Source organism: Pseudopodoces humilis, chromosome 13 (genome assembly GCF_049639895.1).
Source record: "Pseudopodoces humilis isolate 2021_Gansu_Grassland_sample_001 chromosome 13, ASM4963989v1, whole genome shotgun sequence".
NCBI classification, from domain to species: Eukaryota; Metazoa; Chordata; class Aves; order Passeriformes; family Paridae; genus Pseudopodoces; species Pseudopodoces humilis.
In genome coordinates this window covers 10,992,328-10,999,519 of record NC_142212.1, presented here as the reverse complement: position 1 = coordinate 10,999,519, position 7,192 = coordinate 10,992,328, and positions in this window count along the sequence as shown.

Here is a 7,192-nt window from a genome sequence, read left to right as displayed (position 1 = left end):
ACAGGAGTGCTGATTACTTTCTTCCACCTTAGAACAGAGAATCAGCCAAGGGGGTAATGAGATACAAAATACAAAGACCAAAAAAAGGTGGCTGAAATAGGGAAAATATGTGTGGGCCATAATTCTATCTCCCCACCAAATTCTGAAAATTGAAACTGGGACCTCTTGAAGGCAAGAAGGCTTTAACACCCAAACTGAATTCTTAATCTGTAGAGAATTACATCCTGAGTGAAACTTCGTGTACACAATTACAAGTCCAAGTCTTTGCTGGTATAAATGATCACAAGTCCACTAACTTATTGTGACCCAGTTCAGACTTGCATGCATCTTCCTTCTGCTCCATTTACACATCACTCTACCTCAGTTTTGGTAGATCTGTGACTCCCAAGTGACAGAGAGAAAAAAGTCAAATGATAGAGGGATGGTTCTGTAGAAGCTATTTGAGTGCTGAACATCAGAAGCTTCTCTGACTCTCCCAAAATCAGACTTATTTACTTCGTAGCATCTATCATTATGCAATGCATCCTTTCCAGCCCTTATTTATAGACCTTTAAGGGTCTATAAATTACTATACAGGACACAGTAATATATTGCCTGCACCAGAAATTACACAGCAAACTGCTGATGGAATTAGAGTGGAATTCTCTGTACTGTGTGTACTATGGAGTGCTGTCTACTATATAATAAATCACTTAATGCTTCTGTTTAGCAGCACCTGATTGAGCAATAAGGTGCAAAGCAGCACATGATGAGATCATTTTATGTATGGTTTAAAACTTGCTAAAGCTATAAGGCAAAGTGAGTATCTTATATTTAGAGTAACCTGAGTCATTCTAAGTAATGCTGACTGCCCACATTCCAGAGCTTTAGGCACTTTGTAGAGGTTACTGAATCAGGACTTTTATGTGGATATCTTTGTCTGAGTAATTGAACTGAAGTTAATAACATTTGTTAATAAGGTACAATTTCTGGGAATTGGGTCAGATCAGGCCTTGTAGGATGTTTTGTACCATAACATGTTGTTCCACTAAACATGGACTTGTGCTGATACCTTTCCGTGCTGTAATAGCTGCAATTAGTGGCAGCTTTTCTCCCATGTAAACATCTGTCTTTCCCATGCAGATTTTCTGCTTAATTCTCCTATTGACTCTTTGAAGGATGTCTCATGGGAGAGGTGTTCTGGCACTTCTGAGCAAGGCAGATGTGTCAAAACATGCTGAAAAAGCATCTTTATGTTAACATGGTAGGAAAGTGTCTCTGAATATGATGCAAAGGTCAAAACTTTAGACTTAATGAGCTGAGATGTTTGTAAGCAAACAGAATGTGGTAAAGCCTAGGAGAAGAAAGTGTAGTACAGATGGGATTAAAGCAATTAAAACATTTGTTCATATGCATAAAACTCTGCTCTTAAGTTTTTAATGGTGCAGTTGCCAGCAGCAGAATGAGGTTGCATAACTGGCCCTGTCCTGCTCAGGTGTGTGTGCCTTGGATGAGGTACCCAGCACCTGATGTTCTCCTGACCTCAGGGTGTCCTGGCTCACAACCCTCCGTCCCTGTTCTGTTTGGTGAGGGCTCAGCCCTCAGGAGGAGAAGCCAAAATAGCTCTTCAGTGCAGACAGGTTTAGAGTCCTTCTCAAACTCTCAAGAAATGTTTGTGCTAGGGGGTGAAACAGGAAAGTTGTTGTTATGTTGTTTTGGCGTGTGTTGGTTCACTCGTTACACAATTGTACCCTGCTGAAATGCGTGGTTGGATCTCAGTTTCCCTCCTGTGTCATTGCATGTTCCAGCTTCTCTCGGCGGAAGGAGGCTTCAGCAGTGGCCATTGATCAAGTTTTGCATTCTGTCTGCTGCAGGTGTGTTGTAAAAGCCTGAGGCCAGGTTCTGCTTTCATGGAGAAGCTCTGTAGCTCAGCTGATTGTCAGAGTGGCTGCGGCCAAAGCTGATGTGCACAGCATAGTGAGCAAAGGTGTTGGAGGAGCAGGGAGCTGCTCTGAGAGGGCCAGGTGTCATTGTGACCTTGCTTGATCACTGTTTTACGTGAGTACCTTTTGTCAGGCAAATTAATTCAAACACTGACATGTAACCAAAAGCTGACAAATTACACCTAGTGTTTGCTTAACCTGCAGCTTTTGGGGGACTGCCACAAACAGAGTTGATTCACTCCTGAAATGAATACTGTTCAGGTCAAGTTGTTTAGCTCCTGGTTTCTGCTGGATAATTTTGACCTGTTTGCAGTGGCCAAGAGGCTTCTTCCAGTGTTCCTTGAATTCCTTAATAATCAATGCAAGATATGTGCACCATAGCTGGAAGAAGTGGGGAAACTGTGAGGACTATAGATACTGGTATGAGAGCAAGTTCAGGGAGGAAGTGGGTGATTTTCTGTTGCATATGAAACTTCCTGAGGTTACCCTGCCTAGGGCAGTGCAAGGAGGGGGAAAAAGTGCTGAACTGGGTTATAAGGGCTGCTTTGGTTATGAACCTGCATTATGCTGACTTATTTCACCACCACACATGAGTTCATTCAGGTTCTTACAATGTGCAAAGCCTTTGTAGCCACTGGAAGTGAGTCTTGCTACTACTGTGGAGTAGCAGAACTGTTGTGGGCAAAATATTTAAGAGATGCAAAGGTTTCTATAAGTTTGTTGTGATAGCTTGTGTACTGTGACATTTGTTTGTGTTCTCCCTTTCTAGATTCTTGGTCTGTAGTTTAATAAACACAAGAAATTTACTTTCCTAGTTGTTTCTAATTGAACTTGGTGAAGCAAAATTACTCTCAAGAAGCAGTGCTGCCTTATGCAAATCTGGTCTTTCTACTGCATTCATTATTCTCCATTCCCATGTCTTGACCCCTTCAACAAAACATTTTCCTTCATTCCTTCATAAAGCCTTCTATCCTGCCTTTCTCCTTAGCAGTTAGAGACCAGATAAAGCTAATATCTTGCTTTAATCTGATCAGAGAGATTATGAAATTTTTATTAGCCATTTACAGACTCTCTAAAATGTATTAGCATTCAGACAGAGGAAAAGAATTGCCCACAGAGTAGCAAGATCAAGGCTAAAGCTTGAAGTAGTTAGTTAAAAATGGATTGAACAATGGACAGTGAAGGATATAAATCTAGGATAGGAATTCTTGGCAGTTAGGAAACTCCTTGACAATTGCTAGTTTTCTGCTAAGGGGTAAAATGCAATTGGTTAAACCAGATGCATTTCCCAGGGCCAGGCTGTAAAGCTGGGATCCAAGAATGAAGTTTTCCAGTCTAAGTGCTACATTCTGGAAGGACGACTTAGATCTTTCTCTTTAAGACTGAACATAACTTTTCTTTCTCATTTTAATTTTTTTTTCCAAGGAGCATATTCAGTGGTGTGTTACTGCTGCAGCGGCTGAATGCAGAGGGAGGAGGCTGCCCTGGTGAATCTTATCTCTCATTCTCCAAACCTGCTGCAACCCTAAACTGAGATCTCTCAAAGGAAATGGAAATGTCTGTGGCACTACATCTTGAGTCTGACCTCTTGTTTTGAAGTTCCTGGTAATAGGAATCCAAAACTGAACAAAACTAAAACCCTGTTACAGACTTTGAGTGACAGTTTGACTAAAAATTGACATTTTTTGGGAGGGACTGCTGGCTCCTGAGAAGGAGCCCACATGGAATCATTGGGATTGGAAAAGAGCTCCAAGGTCAATGAGTCCAACCTTTGATTGAACACCACCTTGTCAACTAAACCATAGCACTGAGGGCCTTGTCCAGTTGTTTCTTGAACACATCCAGGGACAGTGACTCCACCACTTCCATGGACAGCTGTTCCAATGTTTAATCACACTTTCAGTGAATGTGTCCAGCCTGAACCTTCCTTGACACAGTTTAAAGCCATTTCCTCTTGTCCTGCCAGTTGTTACATGGGAGAAGAGACTGACCCCCATCTCCTTTCAGGTGTTGTAGAGTGATAAGGTCCCCCCTGTACCTCCTTTTCTGTAAGCTAAACACCCCCAGCTCCCTCAGCCATTTCATCAATTAATTTATTTCTTGGAGTGATGGACCCAGAACCAGGCTCCAATAAACTGACTGCGAGGCCCAGAACCCATAAATAGATATCTTTTTTTATCTGCTTCTTACCCATTAGAGAGATGTTTTATCTGGAACTGAAGCTAAGTTAGAACTCCAATGGAACAGCAACCATTGAGCTGTTTCTTATGGGTTTGTTCTGTGACCAAACAGATGTGTGTTCTGTGACCAGATGTAAAAGCATTTCCAGATCCTCTTGTTATAGTCTGGGCTGATGCTGGATCCTGCCACAACTTCTAAGATCAACTGCTCATGTTTTCAAGGTGGGAGTTATTTGACTGTCACCATCTCCTTGGGAGAGTCACTCATCCTCTTTCTGGTGATGAGATTGGTGCTTCTGGCAGACCAGAGCTCTGGAGAGGATTGTATGAAATGAGAATATCTTCTTTCCTGTTAATTCCACTTCAGGTGGTTGCAACCTCTGCTTCAAGGAAGGTGAAGGCACAGCAACACTGAACTTGGGGAAGGACTTGCAGATGGTAGAATGAAGACTGCTGGTGGGTGATTTGGGGACACTTGATGTAGGCTATAGGGCTGCAGTGCTCTCTGCTGTTGCATTGCAGCTCAGAATAGCTATAAAAAAAAGCTGTTTGACTTTCAGCCTTGGTAGCCTTAAGCATTATCTTGGACAGTACAAATAACACAAAGGAAGTAGTGGAGCTTAAAAGGACAATTATCTGTAGCAAAAACAAACAAAGCCATCAGGATATCAGACAGCTGTATTCCTTTCACACTAGGCCATAAGTCAGGAAAAAGAAAATGATCATTTTCTTTGGAGCTGTGAAGCTGTTTACCCCTCTCACCCTTTACCATGGCTGCATTTATTTAGTGATGGTATGGGGCTATTTATCAAACACACACAATTCGTGGAGATTCCTTTTCTGGGTTAAGGGTAGGTGATCCATCCACCTCAGTCTGAACCCTCCTTGCCTTTCCACCTCTTCCTCTGTGTTGAAGGGACCTTCCTGCCACTCTGCTAAAGCTGAGTTAATTACCTTGGAGCTTCCCTGAAACAAGGTGTTTGTTCTTAAGGAGTTGGAACTACTTCTTTTGGCTACCTCAAAATGCCTGCTCACTCTTTATAGGATGTGGAAAGAAAGACTGCCCTAAGAAGAAGCTGGGGAAAACATTTTGAGGACCTTGGAGGTTGCTGGATGACTCTGTGATATTGGAGAGTTCAACATTTGCATTTCCTTCCTCATTATAACAGAGGAATTTTCAGTAGTCTCTACAGGAACTGTTTATCTAAAGGCTGTGTTGAGAGTTTGGAAATAAACATGTGTTTTGGCTACGACCTCTTTATTGCTTTTTTTTTGTTTCAATGCAAGACCTTAAGGGAGGTGGGAGGAATTGCAATGATGAGATCAGCAGATAGAGAGCTGGAGATTTGGAGCTCTATCCTGATCCCAGACCCCTGGCCAGATTGTAATTTGCGTAATCCCATATTTACTTCCCCTCTGTGTTTTCAGCTGGTTGGAGCACTCTTTGCTTTCTGGTGACAATCTGCTCTTTATTGCTTTTAAGGTAGAGGAGGAATTTCTGCAAGGGGGAGGCTTGCAAAAGCACTCTAGAAAGAATGTCAGGGCATAGCTGCATACAAACTACTATTGTAAATAAAAAGCTTTTCAACAGATCTGTGCAGTATAAACCTGACAGCTTTGTACATTTGACTGGGCCATTCACTGAACTAGTTTGGAGACCAGACTACTTGTTGCCAATGTCTGATATAAAATTTGTTTCATGACTATTTTTATCAGGCCTGGAATTCTGGCTTTATCTGGACCTGTTCAGGGCTTGAAATTTTTTTCCCACTCTAATTTAGCACATTACAGTTAAAAATAAGTCCAGTGTTATTAAGATTTTGCATGCCTTTATTGTTCCCTTGTTTCAATTTTGCTATCAAATTGAATCTGAAGTACTGAGCTTTACAAGGTGGGCTCGAGACTGGAAACAGATGGAGTAAATTCTCTCATTTCTGTCAGTTAGTTTTTTTTAAAGGGGAAGAGGAATTAATTTCATCCTTTCTGCCACTTGAGCCTCAAACAGTGATAATTTGGAACATATGGTAAGTGTAAGACTCTAGTCCCTTTTACTGAACTATTGTAGCGAAAATTGTATTAAGATAAATAAGGGTGAATCATGCAAAGAATCAAAAAGTCAGATTTTATTTTTTTTTTTTTCGTTATTCTCTAGGGGAATATTAGCTCTTCAAAACCATGGGAATAAATGCAAATATTATTTCTAAGTCTATGTGATCTCAAAGCAGAAGCAGCCCAATTGTTATGCTGTTCAAGGCTTCTCCTGCCTTTTCTGGTCAGTAAAATCCACAGTGATAGATTTTCTCAATTAAGAGTAAGTCTATTCCAATAAGTGTAAGCGTAGTTTGCAATAATGATTTCAGTTCAAAGCATCAGAAAAGGAGAGGAAATAAATGTTATTTGACACATCAGTCTACCTTATTTTTTTTTTTTTTTAATCTTAGGCTGTTTTTCCCATAAAAGAGCAATGTATTTTCTCGTAAAAGCTATGGTTCCTAGATATGAGATCTTAAATTAAGATATGTTTGTAATTCAGTTACACAAAACTCAGCATTTATACAGCGAGTGCTGCAAAATTTAAAACACATAAATCTTTTATATGGGAGATCAATAGTTAAAATTTTAAATATTTCACTCAGTCTTCCTTAAATATTACTGGCTTGACTTATCAGAACACTGATTAGTGAAAAACTATGGAGGAAATGTAAGAAAAAATTCAAAATTAGCTTTTGGAATCCAGAGGTGCTTTCAAAATTTCAAAACATGTTTATTAACTTTTTTTTTTGGTGGAGATATTTTTTCCACAAGGAAGAAAAAGAAATAATAGAGGATTTTAACACCAAAGTGCAGTGAAAAGAAGTGTTTTTCTCTAAAAAGAGTTAAATGAGCATCCAATGGCTTAGTCTTTGAACCATTTAGGGTTTAAGGGTACCATGGGATTATGTTGTTTTCCAAGGACACTGAAATTAGACAGTGGCTTTTTAAAGTGGAAGCTGGAATTTACTGATAATCACAAGACAGAGCTGATCACAAGCTCCAAAATGAAATAATGACATTTGCAATGATGTGAAAGAAGCCCCTTTTTTTTTCCTT